Consider the following 24,846-nt stretch of genomic DNA (forward strand, 5'->3'; position numbering starts at 1 on the left):
TGACAGCTGGCCAGATTTCTGCCTCTTGCTGAACTGAATCAAGAACAGGGTTTTCCTTCCTTCCTTCCCTCTCTCCCTTCCCACCTCTTCCTTCCTTCCTTCCTTCCTTCCTTCCTTCCTTCCTTCCTTCTTTCCTTCCTTCCTTCCTTCCTTCCTCCCTCCTCCTTCCCTTCTCTCCTTCTTTCCTTCCTTCCTTCCTTCCCACCTCTTCTCTCCTTCCCCTCCCACCCTCCCTCCCTCCTTCCTTCCTATCTTTCTTCCCACCTCTTCCCTCCCTCCCCATCTCTTCTCTCCTTCCTCCCTTCCCTCCCTTCCCACCTCTTCTCTCTTTTCTTCCTCCTTCCCTTCTCTCCTTCCTTTTTTCCTTCCTTACTACCTACCTCTTCTCTCCTTCCCCTCCCACCTTCCTTCCTTCCTATCTTTCTTCCCACCTCTTCTCTCCTTCCTTCCCTCCCTCCCTCCCCACCTCTTCTCTCCTTTCTTCCTTCTTCCCTTCCTTCCTTCCTTCCTCCCTATCTTTCTTCCCACTTTCCCTTCCCTCCCTCCCTCCCTCCCTTCCCACCTCTTCTCCCCTTCCCTCCCTCCCTTCTTTCCTTTCTTCCTTCCTTCCTACCTTCCTTCCCCTGCCCCCCCTGCCACTGCTAATTTACAAGAGGCGATTTTAGGTGGTGTGCCGATCTAGCTGGTTTTAGAAAATGCCAGCGGATGGTGCCGTATTTGTTCAGCTTACAGCCCCATTTCTCGCTCCTATCAACCTTTCACAAGGATGCTGGGGGCAAAAAAACGATAAGAGCTGCTTCCTTAGGAAAAAGTGGGCTCGGCTCCCTCAACCTGCTCTGTGGCCTTCAGAACCAGAGCCTTTAAAAATAGGAGCGCCTGAATAGGATTCCTGAATACTAAGAAAAAAGGGGCCGCAGCTGGGAAGACAGGCAGACATGGCTGGCTGGTTTAAATCTCCTGGCTGGAGATCACATATTGCTACTTACCTAGGCAAATAATGAATGCCTCAATTTAAGCCAGGGCATTCTTGATTTACAGTGCAGCAGAAAGGGAGAGAGAAGAGGTCAAATAAAGCAGAAGGGGATAAAGCTATTGGCACGAGGTTTCCATGGAGACAAAGGAAGCAGAATTATAATTAAGCTACAATTTCCACTCTATCATCCACTACTCTGTGTGTGTGTGTGTGTGTGTGTGTGTGTAAAACCACCCTACATAGCAAGAAAGTATCCTCTGGAGTAGAAGACTGTACTAGAGAATGGATCTTAGGCATCCAAACAATACTTCCTATTTGCAAGTCAGCGAGAATAATTATTTTGCCCACTGCCAGCTTTTTCTCCTCTTTTGAAAGGATAAACCTGCTGCCTTGGAAAATAAGAGCCAGCATAGTCTAGTGCAGTGTTTCTCAACCTTAGCAACTTGAAGATGTCCGGACTTCAACTCCCAGAATTCCCCAGCCAGCGAATGCTGGCTGGGGAATTCTGGGAGTTGAAGTCCGGACATCTTCAAGTTGACCAAGGTTGAGAAACACTGGTCTAGTGGTTAAGACAGCAAGCTAGAAACTGGGAGATGTGAGTTCTAGTTCCACCTTAGGCGTGAAAGCCAGTTGGGTGACTTTGAGCCAGTCACTCTTTCTCAGCCCATCTCACAGGGGAAAATAGGGAGGAGAAGTATTTTGAAATGTGTTCGCTGCCTTGACTTATTTATTACAGCAATAATATAGGCAGGATTTTAAAAAAAATGTCCCAAGAATGACTTGCTTTAGCAAAGAAACAACCCCAATGGTATGGCTGGGATGGAAAGGCCAATCGCAATGGATTTTAGCTATCCCAGCCGGTTTGAGTAACGGTACAATTTCTTTGCATTTATGCAGTTTATAATTTATTTGGGTGGAAAATTGGCTTGCATGGCAGGAAACGTTGAGGGGCAATTTGCTAGAAGGAAAGGCTGGAAATTAGCAATGTGTCCTTTGCCCTTCTGGACTCAGGATCTTGGTTAAAGGTTAATAGTGTCAAAGGCTGGGTTAATTTTAGAACCAATGGTACCGGGCAAAAAAATAATAATCTTTGAGCCCAGGAAGTAGAAAAAGCAACCTGCATATATAAGAGTCTCACCTCCCCTTCCATAAGCAAGCATAAAATACTCTGAACCACAAAATATCACATTTTGCGTTGCACTCCTAGATCCTACCACGTACTTTCCATTTTAATTTTTGGAGTCTAATGGTTCTCTCTCTCTCTCGCTAATAGATGGTTAATATCAAATTCTGGCTGTTTAGATGGATTGTGAGGTTTAATTATTATTTATTTATAGGGGTATCGCATAGTAGCTTTATATGGAAGGGAAAAAATAAAATAAAAGTACTTCGCAAATAACTTCTGCTTTGTTTTATATTTTAAATCGCCTACCCTGAGTTTCTTTATGCATGTTCTCCTTTTGCTTTCTAGCTCAGTGTTTCAACTCCAATCTGTTCCTCTTTTGCTATATTGAAATATGAGCCCCAAAACCTGTTTAATGTCTGATTTGAACCAGTGAAACACTAGTTCTCATTTTATTCCTGACAGTCTTCATGTTGGAGGTTTTTTGCTTGTTATATTTTGGTCCTTTATTCTGTCCTTTTCATAGCGTTGCTTGCCAGAAGATGCAAACGTGTTAATAATGAATACTGACAGCTTTTAAGATCCATTTTCCACAATCAAATAATTTATGATCCTTGTTGCTATGGCTTTTTTTTTTTAAAGAGAAACTAATGAAAGCAGCTTATGAATCTTTGTAGCTCAGCTATGCTGGCATACTGAGTCATGGAAACAAAGAATGCTAGCAATCAAATATATTAAGGGTGGTTTTTTTTGCTGTAAAGAGCAATAGGTTGTGAATAAGTGGAATCTTTGCATGCTTAAGGTAGAAGAAATGCAGTCATCAAACTTCAATTTCATTTACTTTTTGGTCAGTTTGCAGGCTATAAAAAACAAAGCTGGCATGTTTGCAAACTAAGAATCATGATGTAGTGACACTTGCAGGGAATTGCACTGCTACTTCAGAAAACATGTTGTCCGTCTAGAGATAAAAATAAAAGCAAGGATCACCTTGGAATCAGTCTACCCCACCAAAAATGAATGCAAGAAATTCAGCCCTCTGAGGCTTAAGTATTGACTTTTCTCTTTGCCAGAAACTTAATGGCATGGGTTTGTGGAGATTCTCAGTCATCCAGGTCATGGTTGTCTCAAAGTTGCTTTTTCTAAGCAACTGGACTGCTTTTTCTTTGAGGAAGAAGGCAAAAATGTTTTGCTTCGCATCCAAGGAGCTTCATCAGTTCTGATGATGGGGGATGGAAGGATAGGTACTCCACCATCTAGTCTCAATTGTCAGTACTTATTCTTCCATTCCATCACAACTGATGAAGCTTCTTCTTCTTCTTCTTCTTCTTCTTCTTCTTCTTCTTCTTCTTCTTCTTCTTCTTCTTCTCCTCTTCCTCCTCCTCCTCCTCCTCCTCCTTCTCCTTCTTCTCCTCCTCCTCCTCCTCCTCTGAAAAAAACAGCTGAGTTACCTTTAGAAAAAAGCACCTTTGAGTTAATAGTGTGGATGTTTTATGGCTGGAGATGTGAGAGGTGAAAAAGCATTTTCATTTTCTCCAAGAAAGGCTATATTTTGCACAAAACATTTACAATGGCTTGAGCTCTTTATCCTTTTAGAAAGGAATGAATTAGAAGTCCTTAGCGGAGGACATAAAACAATAAATTATTTCATAGTATAGCTTCTCCAATATGTTTTCCAAAGTGCTTCGCTTTCTCAAAGCTGCCAACAAACAACAGGGAATTATGGAAACCGATGTCCTGCATATTTGCTAATGTGCCAGCCTCAGGAAGGTTACCATAAATTACATGGAATGAAAGAAAATTATATGAGCCTACTCCAGAACTTGTAGGTAATAAAACTTACATAAAATCAAATAGTTTAGTATGCAGTAGCAATAAATGTTCATCTATCCATCAATATCTATCATGTCATTTTTTTTCCATAACCAATGCAATGTCCTTCTTGTGTTACAGACTAAGAGTACAGTTTTCCGTAAAGATTGGGGCTTTATTTTGAAGTTCAGTTCAGTTCAGTTTATTGTATTTATATGCCACCCTTTTCCCCCGAAGGGGACTCAGGGCTGCTCACAACTCGAACCAGGGAAGGGGGATACAGACAAAAATTTAAAAACAAGCATAACAATATATAATTTAAAACTCACAACAGTCATACCATTCGAGACGGGGGCAACAGCTCTTTAGCCCCAGGCCTGTCGGAACAGCCAAGTTTTGAGGGCTTTGCGGAAGGCCTGGAGGGTGGTGAGGGTTCGAATCTCCACGGGGAGTTCGTTCCAGAGGGTCGGAGCAGCTGCAGAGAAGGCTCTCCTCCGGGTAGTCGCCAGTCGACACTGGCCGGCGGATGGAATTCGGAGGAGGCCTAATCTGTGGGATCTAATCGGTCTAGTGGAGGTAATTTGACAGTGTTTAGAAGCTTAAAACAATGCTTGCATTCCCATTTATTCTAATATAATTTCAATAAAAGTCCCATGGAAGGTAATGTAATCAATCAAATACTGGTATTGTGAAGGGTGAATCTGTTTTATTTGGAAGGATGCCCACAGTAACCTCTAATGCTATTTTGTCCACGTCAACTCGTTATAGATTGGTTACATATTTGAGACCTGTCATTGTTTTGATGCATTTTTGAAGCGTGGGACCATGACAGAATACTTCTGTTCTTCTCCAGCTCTAGAGCTGGGAGTGGGGAAGGAAGCGTGGAACTGCTGGCAAAATAATGGAAAGGGTACAACATCTGTGTTTCTTTAATTTGGGAGACAACATAAGAAAGTAGCAGTGGTCAAATAAAGTTTTATGCAGTTATGCATAACCTCCTTCCCTCTGGAACTTAGGATGATTTGTTAATGGATAAAAAAGCTTTAGGGCAGGAAAAAATGGTTTACTGTCAGATTACACAGTACCATTCAATTTGATTGAATGCTATTTCTTTTCAGCTATGTGTACATGCAGGATATGGAAGTGTTAATAAAGTAAGACAAGAGAACCCAACCCAGCTATATATCAATAGATTGGACTGCAGAATTTGCAATGAAAGACTATGGAAAACAACTGTCATTGTATATAAGAATTAGGAAGAATAACATGTGATGAAATTATTAAGAAAGTTCTTAATAATGGCTTCTGTAAGACTATTGCTGCTGAATTTGCACTTGTGTTTCACCATGGAGTCCTCTGAATGATTGCAATAAGATATTCAAGTTTAAGTGTTACTAAATTATTTTATTTCACATGACCAGAGGTGGCATTCAGCAGATTCTGCCCAGTTCTGGAGAACCGATAGAGGAAATTATTACGTTTGCTTTAAATTATCATGATGTGTGAATTATACAACCTTAGGTTGAAAGACTGATTTTTTTTAGGGAAGATGCTGGGAAGAGAGGCTTCTTTTGATCTTTTTCCAATGACCATTTAAGTGTGTTCAATACATGACTAGTACATGTTTTAATTTTCTGATCAACACATTAAAAAAAAATAGAGAATTCTATATACCCTTAATTGTTAGAAATCATAGGCATAACCCTAAAATGGCATACTGGAAACAAACAGCAATTGGGAAAAAAGTACCAAATGTGTGAAAACTACAGGGGGATTTATTGATCATTATAGTTAATCAAATGCAGCTCTCCTCTTAATATTCATGCTTTTATCTTGTTTTGACCTTATTTTCCAAGCCATGCTCTTTTTAGAAAGAAGAAGGAAGCCTTACTTCTCTTATTTTTTATCATCATCATCATCATCATCATCATCATCATCATCATCATCATCATCATCATCTTAGCCATTGTCTGTCCACTGCAGGATGAAGACTTCTTCCGCATGTTTCCAACCCATATGATCCTGAGCTTTCTTTTGCCAATTGGGCCGGCAACACTTGCTGATCTCATCAATCCATCTTGTTTTAGCTCTCTTTCACAGACGCTTCTTATCAAGTGGGATCCATTGTACAACTCCCTTGGTCCAACCGCCATCTTGCTATGTGACCAGCCCATTTTCATTTTAATTCTTTTACTCTCTTGATGATATCGTATACTTTTGTTTTTTTCTCTAATCCACATATGGGTCTTTCTGTCTTGTCTTGTAATGCTGAGCATCTATCTTTCCATGGCTCTTTGCGCCACTCATAGCTTTTGTACCGATTGTAAGTTTAGTGTCCATGTTTCACTGGCATATGTTAGAGCAGGAAGCACACACTGATAGAAATTTTTTCTCTTCTATAGGGGAAGGCGGTTCTTGAAAATTATGCTTAGCTTACCGAATGCCTGCCAACCAGAGGTGGCATTCAGCAGATTCTGCCCAGTTCTGGAGAAATAGAGATAGAGGAAATTATGAGTAGTTTGGAGAACCAGTAAATTCCACCTCTGACTGGCTCCACTACCATCTATTCTCTGCCTCCCGAGTCCCAGCTGATCGGGAGGGAATGGGGATTTTGCTGTTTGTTTGTTTGTTTGTTTGTTTGTTTGTTTGTTTATTTATTAGACTTATATACCGCTTCATAGGGCTTTCAGCCCTCTCTAAGCGGTTTACTTTTTTTTTTTTTAGCAAATTGAGTCAGCAACTTGCCCCCACAGTCCGGGTCCTCATTTCACCCACCTCGGAAGGATGGAAGGCTGAGTCGACCTTGAGCCGGTGAGATTTGAACCGCTGAGCTGCAGATCACAGTCAGCTAAAGTGGCCTGCAGTACTGCACCCTAACCACTGCGCCACCTCGGCTCTTATAAATATAAACAGTATCCTTCCCCTGAAGTGGGGAGGGAGTGCATGCGCAGAAGCTAAAAACAAGATGGCAGTGGCATAGGCGAACCACCATAGGAGAACGGGTACGGGGGCGTGGCAAGCCTGGGTCGTTGCCGGTTCCAGTGACCCAGGTCGCCAAACCATTACCTGTTTGGCTGAACCGGTCCGAACCGGTAGGACCCACCACTGGAATGGAGATTTTACAGTATCCTTCCCCTGCCACGCCTACCAAGCCACGCCCACAGAACTGATAGTAAAAACTTTTGTATCCCACCACTGCTTCCAACCACATTTAACGCACCATTCAGTTCCCTTTGTAGTATCCCCTTCCATTGAGATCCGTTGGCCAAGGTGTATGCAGTGGTCTATTATGTCTAGTTCTTCTCTAGATACAATCTTCCTTTCTTTGTTTGGTGAGTTTATTAAACATAACCTGGCTCTTTTTCAGGTTAATTTTTAAGCCAAATGGTTCTCCTGCTTTGTGCAGCTCTCGTATGTGTCTTTGTAGCTTGTTCTTGGTCTTCATTATTTTTATAAATAACTTAAAGTGGTAAACAGCCCTGTGAGATGGAATAGCTGGCCCAAAGTCATAAGGCTGGTTTAGATGAGAGATTTGACATTTGCATCACTCTGACTTTGCTTCACAAGTTTTTGAGGGTTTCTTTTTTTTGCAAAGTACTTTTGCAATTTATTATGGACAGTATTGGCAGCCTGTTTCTCATCGCTGGTGTCAAAATGTGTAACCCTTTGGAGAAGAGCATTAGGTCAGTGATGGAATTCATGCCTTCCATGTAAGAAGGTCTCCAGTTGCTGATGGGAAGTACCAAGCACCCACAGAGGAGAATATCTGTAGCTCAGAATTGAACTGTGGGGTCTTTAGTGCTCTCTGAACTTGATTCTTTTCTTGCAGGTGTTTCATTACCAAACTAGGTAACACCATCAGTGCTAGCCTGTTTCTGTAAGAAAAGAACCAAGCTCAGAGACCACCAAATAGCCCAAAGTACCAAATATGGCACATGATACCAAGTATACCAAGTGATTTGTCTGCACAAAGCAAAGGTTTTTTTTTGTCTTTTAATGACCCCATAATCCCTTGCATCAGGGAGGAGTCGGGGCAACGGAATGGAGCTGAGTGTTTGCTGGTCGGATGCCCTTCTTGTCGCCAATGCAGAGTTTGCAGCTGATATTTACTCCTTGTGCCCAGAGTGAGAAATACCTGCCATTACCTAGCATCGCACTCACAGCCTCTTGATTGTGAGGTGAGAGCGCCACCTCTAGGCCACTGCACCACTCACCCAAAACCAAGTCTAACACACGAAAATTCTTCCAAGCAGTTCTTTATTATATTAAACCTATAGATAAAATCTAGCCAGACTGTGAAACTCTACTATCTGCAGCTACAATATACTTTGCAAACTATTAGGGAGAGGCTGTCTTCACCCTCTTTCTCTAACACCATAACATCTGGACTGAGTTGCCTCTTACTCCTCTGGAATGCAACCCCTCCCTCCATTACATTTCATCACATGATTATTCTTAAAACAAACAAACTAAGTAACTAAGTAACTAAGTAACTAAGTAACTAGCTAACTAACTAACTAACTAGCTAGCTAACTAACTAACTAACTAACTAACTAACTGGTTTTAAGGTGGGAATAGGAGGTACATTCACTCAGTGGCAGATCTTTTATTCCTTTAGGAAAGGAAGGAAGATGGAATTATATACTAGGACTCACAGAACCTCTTTCTCCTACTGGGAAGTCTTAGCGAATAGAATAGAATAATAGAGTTGGAAGGGACCTTGGAGGCCTTCTAGTCCAAACCCCTGCTTAAGCAGGAAACCTTACACCACTTCAGACAAATGGTTATCCAACATCTTCTTAAAAACTTCCAGGGTTGGAGCATTCGCAACTTCTGGAGGCAAGTTGTTCCACTGATTAATTGTTCTAACTTTCAGGAAATTTCTCCTCAGTTCTAAGTTGCTTTTCTCCTTGATTAGTTTGCACCCATTGCTTCTTGTTCTGCCCTCAGGTGCTTTGGAGAATAGCTTGACTCCCTCTTCTTTGCGACAGCCCCTGAGATATTGGAACAGTGCTATCATGTCTCCCCTAGTCCTTCTTTTCATTAAACTAGACATACCCAGTTCCTGCAACTGTTCTTCATATGTTTTAGCCTTCAGTCCCCTAATCATCTTTGTTGCTCTTCTCTGTGCTCTTTCTAGAGTCTCAATATCTTTTCTACATCGCGGTGACAAAAACTGAATGCTGTACTCCAAGTGTGGCCTTACCAAGGCATTATAAAGTGGTATTAATACTTCACATGATCTAACCCTCTGTTTATGTAGCCTAGAACTGCGTTGGCTTTTTTGCAGCTGCTGCACACTGCTGGCTCATATTTAAATGGTTGTCCATTAGGATTCCTTCTCACAGTTACTACTATTGAGCCACATGTACTGTACCTGTGCATGTTGTTTTTCTTGCCTAAATGTAGAACATTATTTTTCACCGTTGAATTTCATTTTGTTAGATAGCGCCCAATGTTCAAGCCTGTCAAGATCCTTCTGTATCTCAAGCCTATCTTCTGGAGTGTTGGCTATTCCGGCCAGCTTGGTGTCAATTTGATGAGTTTATCATTTATTCCCTCATCCAAATCATTGATGAAGATGTTGAAGAGTACTGGGCCTAAAACAGAGCTTTGGGGTACCAATACTTCCCTCCATGAAATGCAGTTCCATTGAGGACTACATTTTGAGGTGTGAGAGACAGGAAAAAGTGCTTCTAGGGAGCATAAGCATTTTGGAAGCATCCATGTGTACAAAGGCTCCATACGTTACAAGTGCTTCCATGCTCTTCCTCCCCCCAGATCAAAATCTGGGTAACCAGTTAAATTTTGTTTCTTCTATAAATATTTGGGGAATCAGATTCATCATGGCTGCTTTCTGCAACTATTTTATAGCATTCTAGCGACAAGCTAATGTCTGAGTGACAGAAGCCATCAGTGATGAATGCCTCTTCCTTCTCTTCCGTTGGAGGAAAGAATTCCTAATTGGTCCTGTGGGCTTTTATATATTTATTCAGGTAGGGAAAAAAGGTACAATAGCAATAGCAATAGCAGTTAGACTTATATACTGCTTCATAGGGCTTTCAGCCCTCTCTAAGCGGTTTACAGAGTCAGCATATTGCCCCCAACAATCTGGGTCCTCATTTTATCCATCTCAGAAGGATGGAAGGCTGAGTCAACCTTGAGCCGGTGAGATTTGAACAGCCGAACTGCTGAACTGCAGTCAGCTGAAGTAGCCTGCAGTGCTGCACTCTAACCACTGCGCCACCTCGGCTCTGACCCAGCCTTTGTCTCATTAGGCCCGAATGCATGAAATCAAGGCATGGTAACTCCAATGTTAATAGTGCTCTTGGTCCAGATTATCATCTCCTTTGATCAAGGGTTAATTCTTCTTCCGATGGTGGACCTGAAGCCCTGGAGAAAGGACAGGAGTGGATTCCATTATAATACAGGTAGTCTTAATGACTGCTGCAAAAAAAAATGACATAAAAGTGGTTGCAGTTACATAATGACCTGCTTAATGACCGGCATGACTTACGAGCATAATTCAAGGCTCAATTACAGTTGTAAGGCAAGAACCACCTGCACATTAGAGAGGTACCTTGGTACTCATTGTTAATTAATTCCGGGAAGTGTGAAGAGTACCAAAAACAATGAGTACCAAACAAATTTTTCCCATAAAGAATAATGAAGTGAGTCACAAAGCAGCAGACACTGCCAAGTTCTAGCTTGTGTGTTGAGTATCAAATGAATAGAACAGAATAGAATAATTTATTGACCAAGTGTGATTAGACACACAAGGAATTTGTCTTTGGTGCATATGCTCTCAGTGTACATAAAGAAAAATAAAATAGAATACATTAATCAAGAATCATAAGATACAACACTTAGTGATAGTCATAGGTTACTAATAAGCAATCAAATTACACTAGCAAACAAATAAAACAATATAAAATTTAAAGATACAAGCAACATGGTTATAGTCATAAGTGGAAAGAGATTGGTACTAGGAAAGAGATAGGTACTAGGAAGGAAGAGAAGAATAATAGTAATACAGTCTTAGGGTTCCACCACAAATGAGCGAACCACAAAAGCGCGCCTGACTAAACCGCGGTGACAAAACCGCGGTGACAAAACCGCGCCGACAAAACCGCGCCGACGAATGAGTGCTGAAGCGCGCCAACAACAGCGCACCGACAGAAGCGCGCTGTAACCTAACCCTAACCCTAAACCTAACCCTAAACCTAACCCTAAACCTAACCCTAAACTTAACCCTAAACCTTACCTTAACTTAAATCGCACTTCTGTCGGCGCGCTGTTGTCAGCGCGCTGTTGTCGGTGCGCTTTTGACATCATGGTTTTAGCGCCGCGGTTTTGTCGGCGCGCTTTTGACCTTCATGCTTTTGTCGGGTCACGCAGTCTTAGTAGATAATTTGACAGTGTTGTGGAGGTTAGTTGTTTAGCAGAGTGATGGCATTTGGGAAAAAAACTGTCCTTGTGTCTTGTTGTTCTGGTGTGCAGTGCCCTATAACGTGTCGTTTTGTGGGTAGAAGTTGAAACAATTTATGTCCAGGATGTGAGGGGTCTGTAGATATTTTCACAGCCCTCTTTTTAACTCCTGCAGTATACAGGTCCTCGATGGATGGCAGGTTGGTAGCGATTGTTTTTTCCCCTGCAGTTCTAATTATCGGTTGAAGCCTGTATCTGCCTTGTTTGGTTGCAGAGCCAAACGTACCGGGACAAAGTTTTTTGCATCAAAATGTGTTCAGTATCAAATTCGAGGAGTTTCAAAGCAGTTGTGAACCAAAGTGTATTACTGTTGACTCCACTGTCCCCAAGATTGAAGGGGAGAACAAGCTACCATACGTTGTTATTGATGGAATAGAGGTTTCTGCAAATGCTTGGTGATGTCTAATTCTTGATTCAAGCTGCATTGTGGCAATCTTATCTTGAGGTGACAGTGTTATCATGAGGCACTGCAGAGGAATTATCCTGAGGCAAATTACCACAAGATGACCTTTGCCTGACATTTTTCTAAGCAGTCACTCCATCTTGGATATAATGATAGTTGTAGTGAGTTGCATCACAGGTTCAGTAAATGTAGAGTCTATCAAGAGGTTAAAAACAAAAACAAAAATCACCTTGTGGTGAGTTCACCCCGTCAAGAAAAGAATGCAGGATATTCAGCTATTTGAGGAAGCTTAGTTTAAAGGTTTTCCTTTCCCCTTGTCAAAAACGTAATAGTTTTTAATGTCGTTTGACTCTCTGAATGAAGGAAAGATTGTCTTTAGTGGCTAACACAAGAGTTCTGCCACAGTGACAGAAACATATCTACAAAGATACCATTTTTCGAAGGATAAATGGTTCTTTATCACCTTTCCCCCAATGCTTTTGGCAAATTAGCCCTAACAACTTTATTTCTTAGCATCTGGCAGGCTCATTTTGTTCTTGGATCTGGCCGTCGGTTTGGTCAATGGCCTTTTTCTTGTATTGAATTAATATTCTACAGAAGTTCTTTTAAAACAAAACCTGGTTCATTGTGAAGTAGATGAACTTTCACAACTTCTGCTGTGTTTCAGTAAAGGATTCCTTGGGTTTTCTTTAAATCACGCTAATTTTGTGCTGTTTCCTTTATCTTATGGTATGTCTGTGACTTAACTACTAATGCCCAGTATAATTTTGCGTGCGGAAGGTACCAGCAAAAGAGTGTATTAGAACTATGCCTTCCTAAATGGCTTCTCATATTCATCCTGTTAACTAGATTCAAGCAGCATGCTAAACACTAAACTCAGCTTAATAAAACCCAATTGCAGTTATATAGTCTGCATCCAATATCCATTAGAGCCAGTTTGGTGTAGTGGTTATGGCACTAGGCTAGAAAACAGGAGACCATGAGTTCTAATCCTGCTTTAGGATGAGCTGGATGACTTTGGATGAGTCATTCTCTCGGTTCAATCCACCTCATAGGGTAGTTGTTGTGGGGCGAATAGGAGAAGGAAAGAGTATTAGCTATATAAGCCTTTAGTTATAAAAAAATAATAAAAGGTGGGATATAAACAAACAAATAATCTTATGGCTAGATTTTGATCTAGATCATATTATAGGCAAAGACAGTGGATGCTTCATTATGAAGATGCTACATCAAAAAGTAACGTTCTGCATTTAGGCAAGAAATAGCTGGCTGACTAGGAGAGGTGAAGCAAAGAATTGCAGAGAACTCTTTTGAAATTTCCAACCAAGCTCCAGTACCCATAATGAGATGTTTCTTTGTTGAAGCAAAGCATATTATACAGCACAGTAATTGTGCTTGGCTAATTTGGACGTGTGGTTTAACAGATTGCATCAGTGAAACTTTTAAATGTCCCAACTTGTAAACTCAGAAGAAATTGCTCTCTAAATTGGCGGTGGAGTTCCTTAAAGAATGGAAGAGTGGAGTTCCTTAAAGAAGAATGTGGGTTAGACAGCATCACCACCAGATGGACTCGTAACTGACTGACCAGCCACACTCAATGTGTAGTCCTCAATGGAACTGCATCTTCATGGAGGGAAGTATGCAGGGGGTACCCCAAGGCTCTGTTTTAGGCCCAGTACACTTCAACATCTTCATCAATGATCTGGATGAGGGGATAAATGGGAAACTCATCAAATTTGCAGATCTGACACCAATCTGGCAGAAATAGCCAACACTCCAGAAGATAGGCGTAAGATACAGAAGGATCTTGACAGACTTGAACATTGGGTATTATCTAATAAAATGAAATTCAATGGTGAAAAGAGTAAGGTTCTACATTTAGGCAAGAAAAACAAAATGCACAAGGTACAGTATAGATGGTACCTTGCTCAACAGTAGTAACTGTGAAAGGGATCTTGGAGTCCTAGGGGACAACCATTTAAATATGAGCCAGCAGTGAGCAGCAGCTGCTAAAACAGCCAACACAGTTCTAGGCTGCATAAACAGAGGGATAGAATCAAGATCACGTGAAGTGTTAATACCACTTTATAATGCCTTGGTAAGGCCACATTTGGAATAATGCATTCAGTTTTGGTTGCCACGATGGAGAAAAGATGTGGAGACCCTAGAAAGGAAAAGAAAGAGTACAGACAAGAGCAACAAAGATGATTAGGGGACTGGAGACTAAAACATATGAAGAACGGTTGCAGGAACTGGGTATGTCTAGTTTAATAGAAAGAAGGACTAGGGGAGACATGGTAGCAGTGTTCCAATATCTCAGAGGTTGCCACAAAGAAGTGGGAGTCAAACTATTCTCCAAGGTACCTGAGGGTTGAACAAGAAGCAATGGGTGGAAACTAATCAAGGAGAGAAGGAACTTAGAACTGAGGAGAAATTTCCCGAGAGTTAGAACAATTAATCAGTGGAACAACTTGCCTCCAGAAGTTGTGAATGCCCCAACACTGGAAGTCTTTAAGAAGATGTCGGATAGCCATTTGTCTGAAATGGTATAGGGTTTCCTGCCTAAGCAGAGGGTTGGACTAGAAGACCTCCAAGATCCCTTCCAACTCTGCTATTATATTGTATTGTATTGTATTAAATGTCATGGAGGCATGGCTTTAGGAGGGAAAAAAATCAATAGAATCTCCAGTTAAGTTTCTCAACATCTTCACAAATGACTGAGCATTGCTATCCTTTAGAATTGTCTGGATTTCTGTCACTCAGATATGGTAGCTCTTAACCTTACATTCTTGTTTTACATCCTTCTTCCTGAACTATTCATAGACAATGAAAAAGGGATCAGACTCTGATGCATTCATAAGCACTTCACAGCAACTCAAGGCCCATCAAAAGGTAATTTTAGGAAGGAGTGATTGAGATGAGAAATGTAATAGGAAAGTGTTTTAGTATTTTCTACTCTAAAACATCATGAAAGTTCCCACCGTTCCCAATTTCAAGCGCATGCTTCCCAAACAGGCACTGAGGTTGTCCTTGATTTATGGCCCCAACTGGGACTGGAATTTCCATCGCTAAGTGATGTGGTTGTTAAGTGAGTCCCATCCATTTTATGATTGTTTTTTCCACGATCATTAAACAAATCCATGCTCCATCATTGACTGTGCTTATTGGAAGCTGGCTTGGAAGGTTGCAAGTAAGGGTGCATAAATAGAAGGATAGAATCAAGATCCCTTGAAATGTTAATACCACTTTATAATGCTCTGGTAAGGCCATACTTGGAATACTGCATCCAGTTTTGGTCGCCACGATGGAGAAAAGATGTGGAGAGACTAGAAAGAGTTCAAAGAAGAGCAAGAAAGATGATTAGGGGACTGGAGGATAAAACATATAGAGAACGGTTGCTGGAACTGGGTATATTTGGTTTGATGAAAAGAAGGACTAAGGGAGACATAATAGCAGTGTTTCAATATCTCAGGGGTTGCCACAGAGAAGAGGGACTCAAGCTATTCTCCAAAGCACCTGAGGGTAGAACAAGAAGCAATGGGTGGAAACTAATCAAGGAAAGAAGCAACTTCGAACTGAGGAGAAATTTCCTGACTGTTAGAACAATTAATCAGTGTAACAACTTGCCTCCAGAAGTTGTGAATGCTCCAACACTGGATGTTTTTAATAAGATTTTGGATAACCATTTGTCTGAAGTGGTGTAGGGTTTCCTGCCTAGGCAGGGGGTTGGACGAGATGACCTCCAAGGTGTCTTCCAATTTTGTTAGTCTATTCTGTTCTGTTCTGCTCTGTTCTGCTCTGCTCTGCTCTATTCCTATTCCTATTCCTATTCCTATTCCTATTCCTATTCCTATTCCTATTCCTATTCCTATTCTTATTCCCATCCCATCCCATCCCATTCTATTGTATTCTATGCGGCAATCACAGGACCTCAGGATCTTGCAATCATTGTAAATGCAGGTGGGTTGCCAAGCACCCAGTTTGCAATCACATGACTGCAGAGATGCTTCAACAACTGTAATGTGAGCATCAGTCATAAGGCACTTTCTTCAGCATTGTCATAACTTCAAACAGGCACTAAATGAGCCATCAAAAGTGGAGGACTATCTGTACAACTGTATATAAAGTTTGTCTGCTGTGGGTATATACCTTCCCAAGGTCGAATCCAAAACAATTTCAAGTAAGGCTGTATTTCTTCGCTTATAAATCCGATTTATATGCCACCTTTTTTCAAGCAACATGAAACCACATACTAAGTACTCCCTTCCTCATTTCTGTCCTTGCAACATTGATCCTGTGATACACATTGGGCTGAGAGGTAGTAAGTAGTAGCAAGATGTAGCAAGGTGACATGATGGCAGTGTTCCAATATTTGAGGGACTGCCACAGAGAGGAAGGGGTCAACCTATTTTCCAAAGTATCTGAAGGCGGGAGAAGGAACAATGGATGGAAACTGACCAAGGAGAGATTCAACCTGGAAATAAGAAGGAACTTTCTGACAGTGAGAGTAATCAACCAATGAAGCCTTCAGAAGTTGTGGAAGCTTCATCCCTGGAGGCTTTCAAAAAGAGACTGGACAGCCACTTGCCAGAAATGGTGTAGGGTCTCCTGCTTGAACAGGAGGTTGGACTGCATGATCTACAAGGCCCCTTCTGTCAGAGTTTGTTGCATAAATTCAAATCCAGAAGCACACACAGCTAACTGAGGCAGCAGGAGTCATTAACTTCTTTTATATACATAAGGATAGATGAATAAATGTACAATGCCAACAGGTGGTCCTTCCAAGGTAAACACAAGCATTTAGGTTCATATCAGCAGACAAGCCCAGACAGACTGCTAGTTTACTTCTCAGAGCAGCAAACTGCTTTCTTCTTAAGTTTCCATTTCAATTCTTTGCACAGACTCAGCTCTGTTTAAGCTCCCATTGCTGACTTAGTTGCTATGCCTATCCATTGGCTGACCTTGTTCCCATGTCTCTCCCAGTCATAAATAGTTTAACACCTTCCAACTCTGTTATTCTGTATTCTATTCTCTAAGTGACTTTAGAGTGTTTTGTGGATTCCATATTTGAGCCGGGACTTAATTCTACCTCTTCTTTGTCTCATTGCAGCAACTGGATGCTTTCCCTTGATGGCTGTCAAACAAATGTATTGTAAAAATAATGAAACCAGGCTATTCCAAATCTGGTTTGCAAAACATACAGCACAATCGCTAGATGATGGCAGAGAGATATGAAACCTTCTGTGGCCACCTGGTAGTCATCTAATTCCTTACAGCACAGATCTAGTATGCCCAGAAAACCCCCCAAAAAGAGATATTGGAACATCAGGCCACTGTGATGTTATTTAATACCATCTACATGCTATTTGCTATTTAATATGAGCTGCAGAGCATCTGCTTAAAATCAAGTGAAATTGAAACAACGAAGCCTCCCGTGCTTGCTTGCTGCCCTGCAGGGAAGAAACTGCAATGAGGAAGCAATCTAAAACAGCAGGGAAGGGATCAAACACCCCCTTTCTGACACTTTGTGTTTGCTCTTACTCACGATTTAAAATCTTAATTTTAAAAGATTGGACTATAGTTGCAGTCACCTTGTCAACCCGACTTTATAACTGCATCAGAAGAGGAAAAAGTTGCAACTTTCTGGCTTTTTCGCATATTCATCCTAGGGAGACTCTTCCTATAAAATCTCGCATTTCTACAAAAACAAAAATCCCTTGCATTTCGCTTAGCTCAGCTTTGACCTTGACACAAGCAATAAAGTGCCGAAAGTCATACACTGTGAGTCATTGGGATCAGCTGGGCTAAGAGCCCAGGAACCTTCTGGTTTGATCACAAAACTGCCTGGAATGGTTCAGGGGGTGGAAAAAAATCCCAAGGAAATTGGAAATGGCAGCTTGGACAGATTAAGTAGAAACATTTCTTTGATCAGCAAAACATCTCGAAAAATCGAAGTGGTTTCTTTTAGTCGTAGAATACGTATCTGATATACATATGTAAGAATAAGAAAAATGTAACACAGGGTTTTGCCTTTTGCTCTTTTAATACTGATCGCTATCTAGCTATCCATCCATCCCTTCCTTTCTCCAAAATTTACAGTGGTGCTATTCTTGGAATCATACAATTGGAGGTCACTTAAGAGGTCATCAAGTCCAACCTTCTGCACACTGCAGGATTCATTACACCGTCCCTGATAGATGGCTATACAGCCTTTGTTTGAGAATCTCAAGCAAAGGATAGAAACCACTCCATGGGGTAACCTATCCCATTTGTTTGTCAGCTCTTACTGTTAAGAAGTTCATCCTAATGCAGGGTTGTCCAAATTGGGAGCTTTAAGACTTGTGGACTTCAACTCCCAGAATTCCCCAGCTGGGGAATTCTGGGAGTTGAAGTCCACAAGTCTTAAAGCTCCCAAGTTTGGACAACCCTGTCCTAATGTGTCACTTCTGTCTACATCCTAGAAATTTCATTTCATTAGTCCTAGTATTACCCTCTGGAGCATGTAAGAATAAATCTGAATCCTCTACAACATGACAACTTTTCAGATATCTCAAAACAGCCATCATGTCTTTTCTCAAATGTCTCTTCTACAACCTAGGGTTTTTAGCCATTCCTTGTAGGATTTTGATTTCTAGAATGTTGACCATCTTGGTAGCTCTGCTCTGGATGTCCTCCCTTTTAAAGTTGCCAGACCTGACACCAAGGAACGATAAAAGCAGCAAGGTTGCTGGAAGAACTCTAGAATATGCCTGGAGATGCCGTTGGACCAAACCATTGCTCTAAGAAGTTTATTCTTAGAGGATCTGAACTTTGCAGACTATCAAAATAAGGGGTCCTTGGTGCTCTCTGAACTTGGATGCTTTCCTGCAAACGTTTCATTACTCAAACTAAGAAACATCATCAGAGCTAGCAATGTCATCTAGTTTGGGTAACAAGATGTCTACACCAGTGGTGGGTTCCGGATCCCGTCGCAACCAGTACGCTGCAACGGGGCCGGGCGTCCACCTTGGGCATGCGCACTGCAAATGCATGCGCACACATCACCCTGCGACTCTCCAGCTGCTCGGCAGAGGTTGCGCAGGGGCCATACACTGTGCATGCGTGCACAAATGGCCCAGTTGGCTTAAATACAGATAAGGAACGTGGGTGTGGGTGTGGGCCCTCCAAAACACCATTCCGGTACGGTGGCCGCTGCTCTCAGCTGCCACCGGTACGCCAGTACCGGAGCATACCGGCTGGAACCCACCACTAGTCTACACAAGCACTGATGATGTTGCCTAGTTTGGGTGAAGAAATATCTGCAGGAAAGCAACCAAGCTCAGAGAGCAGCAAGGACCCCTCATTTCAACCCTGAGCTACAAATATTCCCCTTTATTGGTGCAATCAAAATAATATATCTCAAACACGAACACACTTTCCATAGGGAAGATAGTTCTCTAAAGTATCGCCTTTCTCAAGATTGTTGGCACTCATTAACACAATGATTATTATTGTTCAGTTTGTGCCCCAGGGGACATCATTTATCTGGAATGCCTATCAGTAATTACTTCTTGTAAATTTCTAACCTTGGTGATAGTATTTACTATCTACTCTTCTGTCAGCCTCCTTTTTGGGATGCCATCTCTTTCCCCCCCCCCCCTAAACATCAGGATCTTCTCCAGTAACTTTGCTTTATATTTCCAAAGTATTTCAGCTTCATTATTCATGCTCCAAATGAGCGGTCTGATGCCACAATTCAAAGAACACCATCTGGTTGCATGGATAAAAACATCATTTCATGCTGTTCCTTGATGAGTCCAAACTCAGCCTCTATGACCTTCATCCATTTTTGCATCCTACTTCCAAAAGGATGTGAATGAACCTTCAGGGACTTTAATGCTCAAGGTTTTCAAATAGTGGTCAAAGTCAAAATGCGCCTGATTGCTCTTTGTGCAGGATTCCTGACTGCGCAGAGCCCGCAACCACCTTCAGCCCAATGGATTTATTGTTTTTCTTCAGACCTTTTCTGAACTTGGAGAGGAGAACATTTGAAATACACATCTCCTACTCACAATTGACAATTATAGTAAAGGAGAGGAATGAGCACGCAAGGTGTCTACAATTCTATTGCTTCATCTTGAAGTCCTAGTGGACGAATGTTTAACTATGAGCCAGCAGTGTGCTGCAGCTGCCAAAAAAGCCAACACAATTCTAGGCTGCATAAACAGAAGGATAGAATCAAGATCACGTGAAGTGTTAATACCACTTTATAATGCCTTGGTAAGGCCACACTTGGAATACGGCATTCAGTTTTGGTCGCCACGATGTAGAAAAGATGTGGAGACTCTAAAAAGAGTGCAGAGAAGAGCAACAAAGATGATTAGGGGACTTGAGAATAAAACATACAAAGAACGGTTGCTGGAACTGGATATGTCTAATCTGGTGAAAAGAAGAACTAGAGAGTGACATGATAGCAGTGTTCCAATATCTCAGGGGTTGCTACAAAGAAGAGGGAGTCAAGCTATTCTCCAAAGCCTCTGAAGGCAGGACAGGAAGCAATGGATGGAAATTAATCAAAGAGAGAAGCAACTTAGAACTAAGGGAAAATGTCTTGAGAGAACAATTAATCAGTGGAACAACTTGCCTCCAGAAGTTGTGGGTGCTCCAACACTGGAGGATTTTAAGAAGAGTCTAGACAGTCACTTGCCTGAAATGGTACAGGGTCTCCTGCTTGAGCAGGGAGTTGGACTAGAAGACCTCCAAGGTCCCTTCCAGCTCTATTCTGATTGACCGTATTTTTCATTTCTGTTGAGAGCAAAACTCTTGGAGAACTTTGAGTTGAGGGAGAGCCCACTCACAAGCCACGATCCAATATTAACAGCCGCCAAAGGACAATGGCATTGCAGACATAATGGTTGTTTTTCCATTGTCTGAAGTTTCTCTTTGCTGTGGTTTCAGCTGTGTTTCTACATCTGATAATGTAGATCCCAACTGATTTTTTTTTTAAAAAAAATCCCATTCTAGCGGCCAAAATAGCTCGATGGTGGATTCAATTTTCGTGAGAATTAATGGGCTCCCTGTCCTGTTCCCCTGTGGATACAGTCAAGCAAGCACTGGACAGACATCTGTCTGAGATGCTTTAATTTGAATTACTGCTCTAAGCAGGGGGCTGTGGACTGAGGGCCTTAAATGGCCCCCTCTCAGCTCACGTTTCAACGATTCGAAGTCCAACATTCAACATCTGGATTCCAGACACATTCTTCTCCTAGACTCCCAGATGTTGATCTTTCCACATAAGAGGGATTCCAGTAGCCAGACTGATTTAAAGCTGGTTTGGGAGGAGAAATTCCCTGGAAACTGCTTAATACAATTAAGTCAAAACTCCCTAGAGGCACCGAAGGATTCATGCTATCCCTCCTTTCTGTTTTAGAGAGGCTGGAAATACGTAGAATTAATTTCTGATATACATGAGATTTTATAATGGCAGTAATCTTAATCCTCAAGGTTCAGTATTAACAAAGGCAATTTAACCAAAATCGTGATATCATATGTAGAAAATTTCACTTTGGAGCAAATGTGTCTTTGAACACCACATGGTTACTGTGCTGGAAACTTTTTGTTTTTAAGCTAATTGAAAGCAGAAATTTCCAAGAATACAGAATATTTGAATCAAGATGTTGCCGTATGAATTCAACCTTCCAATAAATGCTTAATTTGGAAGAAAACGAATACGGCAAGATCTGCCAAATATGGGTAGCCCTCAATTTTACGACCAGAATGAAGCCCAAAATTTATGTCGCTAAGTGAGACATTTGCTAAGGGAATTTTGCCCCATTTTACCACCTTTCTTGATACAGTTGTTAAGTGAATCACTGCAGTTGTTCAGTTAATAATTATGGACAGTAGTAGAGTCATGGTGAGGGTGATTTTTTTAAAGTCAAAATGGCAGACTTGACCTCATGACTGAAGTCTTGCCCCCTATTCAAATATGTAATAGCAATAGCAGTAGACTTATATATCGCTTCATAGGGCTTTCAGCCCTCTCTAAGCGGTTTACAGAGAGTCAGCATATTTCCCCCAACAATCTGGGTCCTCATTTTACCCACCTCGGAAGGATGGAAGGCTGAGTCAACCCTGAGCCGGTGAGATTTGAACCGCTGAACTGCTGATCTAGCAGTAGCCTGCAGTGCTGCATTTAACCACTGCGCCACCTTGGCTCTTAGCGAGGGGTGAGCTTCAAAAATTGTAGCAACGGGTTTGCTGCCCCGTTGCTGAGTGGGCGTGGCCATGGTGGGCATGGCCTAGTTGCCCTTCTTCACCATGGCAGGGTCGGGGCATTTTTTGCCCTCCCCAGGCTCCGGAAGGTTTCTTCGAGCCTCTGGGAAGGCGAAAACTGGTTCCCCCAGACTCCAGAGGCCCTCCGGAGGCTGGAAACAGGCCCGCTTCAGGACCTCCAAAACCTCAGGTAGGCCCGTGTCCCCCCCCTCCCCGAGCCTCAGTGTGAACCCTGCACTTATCTGGCATGATGAATGGGCCAGACTCCTGGGAGAGGCAGGGTGGGAGGGGTGGGAGGGGCAGAGCCATCCAGGAGTGGGATTTGGGGTTAGATTGGGGGTTGATTGTCTGAATCTGTGAGACCCCTCAGCAGCCCACTGCTATATGTAGCTGATACACCACAGTTTCTGAGAGTTGGGAAAATGATCTTACATGTAAGGTGAATGTAAAGATCATTTACTGAACTAGCCTGTTGGTGTTTCTCTCCTTGATCAGTTTGATAAATAACTCAAGGCAGCTAGCATAATACTCCTTCCACTTACCTATTTTCCCCACAACAATGACCCCTGTGAGGTGAGTTGGGATGAGAGAGATTATAATTAACGATGGAAGCATCTAAAATAAGGTGAACAAGGAAAGCGATGCAGAACAAAGGATGAAATCTTATGCCTCTTCAGCTATTGTATCCCTTCTCCTGCTCCAAGTAGAAAAATGAACTCTTCAAAGCCAAGTGGTATGCAATGCAAATAGGCCTCAACTTACAACAGCTCATTTAGTTACTGCTCAAAAGTACAAAAAAGTGACTTATGACCAGGGCTGGATTTAGATGAAAAGAGGCCCTAGGCTATTCCACTTATGAGGCCCTTTCACCTCCCATTTTTAAGCTTGTAAATTACATGAGAGACAATAAAATACATCATTACTGTGATATATGTCAATATATATCAATATATATAGCTGGCCTCCCGACGGAGGGCGGCTCTGCTCTGCGGCAAAGGCAGCGAGGCCAGCCGCCTCCCCTGCTGCGCTCAGCTGCCTGGCTCGGCCCCTTCGCCCTCACCTGCCTGGCCGCTGGTGGGCTCCGCGTCGACGGGGCAGCTACTGGGAGCGGCCGCGCCTCTCACCCGACCGCCGGTGCCGGGAACATGGGCGGGCTCCCCAACTGCCGTGGCGCTGGAAGGATCTTAACCAATACATTCTTATGTTTGTTTATTAGTCATATGCGTAGAATTTCTCCTTATTTTCGGTTCAGTGTTTTAGTGTTCACTGTTTTTAGAATAGTGTAATTTTAATTTTGCTAACAATTTGAATGTAGGCCCCTCTTGATCTTGAGGCCCTAGGCTGAAGCCTAGTTAGCCTATAGGAAAATCCGGCCCTGCTTATGACAATTTTTCACAGTTATAACCTTTGTAGTGTTCTCATGATCATGATCATCTTCTTTTAGCGACCCCATACTCCCTTGCTGGGTGGAGTCTGGGCAACTGAATGGAGCTAGCAGAGTTTTTTAATGGCCAGATGCCTTTCCTGTCGCCAATGGGGAGTTTTATTCAGCAGATATATTCTCATGGTGCCCAGAGAGAGAAATATCTGCCTCTACCTAGGATTGAACTCACAGCCTCCTGATTGCAAGGCGAGAGCACCACCTCTAGGTCACTGCACCACTTTGTAGCATCCTCATGATCATGTGATCAAAATTCAGATGGCTGGCAATTGGTTCATACTTACGACTGTTGTGATGTCCCAAGGTCCCCCTTTTGCGAGCTTCTGACAAGCCAAGTCAATGGGGAAGCCAGATTCACTTAACAACAGGGCGACTAACTTATCAATTGCAGTGATTCACTTAACAACTGTTTCAAGAAAGGTCGTAAAATGGGGCAAAACTCACTTAACAAATGTCTCACTTAACCACAGAAATTTTGGGCTCAATTGTGGTTGTAAGTCGAGGGCTACCTCTTTACTGTTTTAGGATCCAACCTGCACGGAGATGCCACTCTTGAGAAAGTTCCCAAACTTTTGGTTGCATGAACCCAATTAGCCCTGACTTTAGCTTACATTCATTTATCCTTCGGCAATCAGAATCCTCTCTCTCTCTCGTAGAGCTTTGTGTGCTCCAATGGCTGATCCTCCTCGGAGTAGCCGACCTCAAGGCACATCTTATAAATAACAAGTCTCAAAAATAGAAAGGACCTCGCTGGCAAGCTTGCAAGCCGCGCGAGCGATCGTGGGTGCACCTCGGTACACCCACGTTACACCTATCCTCTGCGAGCTGCACTGTTTACCGATCAGTCTCCGGATACGCTTCAAGGCGCTAGTCGTCACTTATAAAGCCCTTCATGGTATTGGACCTGGGTACTTGAGAGACCGCCTGCTGCCAATTACCTCCCAAAGACCCATTAGATCACACGGGGCTGGCCTCCTCCTGGTTCCGTCTACCAACCAATGCCATCTGGCTACCACCCGGGGGGAGGGCCTTCTCTGTGGCAGCTCCGGCCCTTTGGAACGAACTCCCCGCAGAGATTCGGACCCTCACCTCTCTCCAGGCCTTCCGAAAAGCCATTAAAACCTGGCTGTGTCGGCAGGCCTGGGGTTGATCAGTTCCCTTCCCCTCTTGATCTGTGTGGCTGTTGGCTATTTTTAAATGCTTGTATTTGTACTTTTTGTGTTTCCCTTTCCCCCCCTTGGGTTTGTACGCCGCCCTGAGTCCCGCTGGGAATAGGGCGGCATATAAATAAAATGAAACCTAAACCTAAACCTAAGAAGATGGAGCGCATACAGTTACTTTACTCAAGTCAAAAC

At 42.5% G+C, this 24,846-nt stretch overlaps 1 protein-coding gene across 3 annotated transcripts in view; it reads left to right on the plus strand.

Annotated features, from left to right (window-relative positions):
* PHACTR3 (phosphatase and actin regulator 3) overlaps positions 1 to 24,846 on the plus strand; it is a 296,138-nt gene that overhangs the window by 578 nt on the left and 270,714 nt on the right. The window lies entirely within an intron of this gene.

Source organism: Thamnophis sirtalis, unplaced genomic scaffold (assembly GCF_051295495.1).
Source record: "Thamnophis sirtalis isolate CommonGarterSnake01/CBP01778 unplaced genomic scaffold, rThaSir2_p1.2 scaffold_7, whole genome shotgun sequence".
In the NCBI taxonomy this organism is placed as follows: domain Eukaryota; kingdom Metazoa; phylum Chordata; class Lepidosauria; order Squamata; family Natricidae; genus Thamnophis; species Thamnophis sirtalis.